Genomic DNA, 3,373 nt, shown 5'->3' with positions numbered 1-3,373 from the left:
CTCTCTTTTTCTTTCTTTCTTTTTTTTTTAGAGAGAGAGTGCAAACAGGGAAGGGACAAAGAGAGAGGGAGAGAAAGAATCCCAAGCAGGCTCCACAGTGATAGCAGTGTGGGGCTTGAACCCATGAATCATGAGATCATGACCTGAGCCAAAACCAAGAGTCAAACACTTAACTGACTGAACCATACAGGCACCCCTGGATCCATTTCTTCAAAAGTAATATGTATATTTTGGGCATGGAGCCTGCTTGAGATTCTCTCTCCCACTGCCCCTCTCTCTCTTAAAAAAAAAAATTAAGGCATACAGATTACTTTAAAAAAATTGTTTAAGCATTTATTTATTTATTTTAGAAAGACAGAGAGAGACAGAGCACAAGCAGGGGAAGGGCAGAGAGAGACAGAATCTGAAGCAGGCTCCAGGCTCTGAGCTGTCAGCACAAAGCCCCACACGGGGCTCAAACTCATGAACTGTGAGACCATGACCTGAGCCGAAGTCAAATGCTCAACTGACTGAGCTGCTCAGTTGCCCCCAGATTACTTTTTTTTTAAGTTTATTTATTTATTCTGAGAGAGAGAGAGAAAGCATATGTGAGTGGGGGAGGGGCAGAGAGGAGAGAGGGAGAGTGTACCAAGCAGTCTCTGTGCTGAGCATGGTATGTATGCGTTTAATTTTTTTCTTTCCTTTTTGAACTGGATAGAATCTACAGAAAATGTTGAATAAGAGTGGTAAAATCAGACATTCTTGTCTTGCTCCTGGCTATGTGGGTGAGCAGTCAGTCTTTCATCATTAGGTGTGACATTAGCTGTGTATTTTTTTTTTATTAAATTTTTTTTAACGTTTATTTTTTTGAGACAGAGAGAGACAGGGCATGAACATGGGAGGAGCAGAGAGAGAGGGAAACACAGACCGAAACAGGCTCCAGGCTCTGAGCTGTCAGCACAGAGCCCGATGCGGGGCTCGAACTCACGGACCGTGAGATCATGACTTGAGCCGAAGTCGGACGCTTAACCGACCAAGCCACCCAGGCGCCCCTTAGCTGTGTATTTTTTGTTCCTAGTTTATTGAGAATTTTTGAAGGTTTTTTTAAAATCATAAATGAGAATTGGATTTTTCAAATTCTTTTTTTGCATCAGTTGAGATAATCATGCATCTTTCCTTTGTTCTATTAGTGTGATACATTACATTATTTTATTTTTAGACTTAAAGCAATGTTACATTCCTAGAATGAACTCCATTTAGTCATAGTGTATAATCCTGTTTCTATGTTACTGGATACAGTTTGAAAATGTTTTGTTTAAAATTTTTGTGTCTAGGGGCACCTGGCTGGCTCAGTTGGAAGAGCATGGGACTCCTGATCTCGGGGTTGTGAGTTCAAGTCCCACACTGGGTGTCGGGATTACTAAAAACAAATAAATAAAAACTAAAAAAAAAATTATGTCTATGTTCATGGGTCATATTGGCCTGTTATTTTATTGTCTTGTCATGTCTTTGTTTGGCTTTGATATTGGGATAATATGAAACTTATAAAATAAGTTGGCAAGTGTTCCCTTCTCCTCTGTTTCCTGAAAGAGTTTATATAGAATTAATATTGGAGCACTTGGGTGGCTGTCAGTTGGGCATCCGACTTCTGCTCAGGTCATGAACTCATGGTTCGTGAGTTCAAGCCCCATGTTGGGCTCTGTGCTGACAGCTCAGATCCTGGAGCCTGCTTTGGATTCTGTGTTTCCCCCTCTCTCTGCCCCTCCCCCACTCATGCTCTGTCTTTCTCTCTTTCTTTCAAAAATAAATAAACATTAAAAAAATTTTTTTTAAAGAATTAACATTATTTCTTCCCTAAAAGTTTGATAAATTCATTGGTGAAGCCATCTAGGTCTGAACTTTTCTCTGTGGAAAAGTTTTTAAATTATTCATTCATTTTTTTTACAGTATTGGTCAATTCAGATTTTATCCACCCCCCCTTTTTTTTTAAGTTTATTTATTTATTTTGTGAGAGAGTATGAGCAGGGGAGGGGCAGAGAGAGAGGGAGAGAGAGAATCCCAAGCAGGATCTGTGCTGTCAGTACAGAGTCAGACTCAGGGCTTGATCCTGTGAACCGTGAGATCATGACCTGAGCCGAAATAAAGAGTTGGACGCTTATCCAACTGAGCCACTCAGGCACCCCCCCGGCCCAAATTTTCTTAATAGAGTCAATTAGGTGGTGTTAATAGGAATTTGTCCATTTCATCTAAGTTGCTTAATTTGTTGACATAAAACTCTTTATAATAATCCCTATACTCCTTTTGATTATTTAGGATCTGTAGTAATTTCTCATCTGACATTACTGATTTTGGTACTCTGTGTCTTCTGTCTTTTTTTCTTGGTCGGTCTTGCTAAAGATTTATCAATTTTGTTGATCTTTTCAAAGAACCAATTCTATTGCTTTTCTATTTTCTATTCCATTTATTCCACTCTGATTTTTATTATTTATTTGCTTCTACTTAGTTTGGGTTTGATATGCTCTTCTTTTTTTAGCTTCTTGAGATGGAAACTTACATTATTGCTCTTATATCTGTCTTCTTTTTTAACATCAGCATTTAAAGCTATACGTTTTCCTCTAAGCATTGCTTTAGCTGCTGTTAAGTGGTGTTCTAGTAAATGTTTAATGACTAGGTCTGGGGACTTTACAACTTTTGCCAATTTGTGTGGTGTAAATACTCCCACCATGATTGATTTAAAGCTATCAGTGTGAGGCCACTAAACACAAAGTTGAGGAGGGACATACGCAATTGGGTCTCATGAGCCAATACCAGCTCGCTCTATTATACCGCTTGCTGTTTCTTACCAATTTTGCTACTTGTGTTTGCCTTTTCATTCAGTTCTAGATATTTTCCAGTTCCCTTATGATATCTTCTTTGACCTGTGGGTTATTTAGAAATGCGTTATTTAATTTCCAAATATTTGGGGATTCCCAGATTTCTTCCTTTTGTGGATTACTAATTTAATTCTGTTGTTGGAGAAAATGCTTTGTATGATTCTAATCCTTTTAAAATTACTGACTTGATGGGGCGCCTGGGTGGCGCAGTTGGTTAAGCGTCCGACTTCAGCCAGGTCACGATCTCGCAGTCCATGAGTTCGTGCCCCGCGTCGGGCTCTGAGCTGATGGCTCAGAGCCTGGAGCCTGTTTCTGATTCTGTGTCTCCGTCTCTCTCTGCCCCTCCCCCGTTCATGCTCTGTCTCCCTCTGTCCCAAAAATAAATAAAAAACGTTGAAGGAAAAAAAAAATTTTTTTAAATTACTGACTTGATTTATGGCCTGGTATATGGCTTATTTTGGACAATTGTTTCATGTGTGCTTGAAAAGAGTGGATGCTCTGCCATTGTTGGGTGGAGTGTT

At 39.5% G+C, this 3,373-nt stretch overlaps 1 non-coding gene across 1 annotated transcript; it reads left to right on the top strand.

Annotated features, from left to right (window-relative positions):
* Nucleotides 1–1,317: 1,317 nt before the first annotated feature.
* Nucleotides 1,318–1,390, top strand: TRNAR-CCU. Its single transcript has one exon. It is a non-coding gene; the product is annotated as a tRNA-Arg (tRNA).
* Nucleotides 1,391–3,373: the final 1,983 nt, after the last annotated feature.

This window comes from Prionailurus bengalensis, chromosome E3 (assembly GCF_016509475.1).
Source record: "Prionailurus bengalensis isolate Pbe53 chromosome E3, Fcat_Pben_1.1_paternal_pri, whole genome shotgun sequence".
NCBI lineage: Eukaryota > Metazoa > Chordata > Mammalia > Carnivora > Felidae > Prionailurus > Prionailurus bengalensis.
This window is presented reverse-complemented; position numbering and strand designations above follow the sequence as displayed.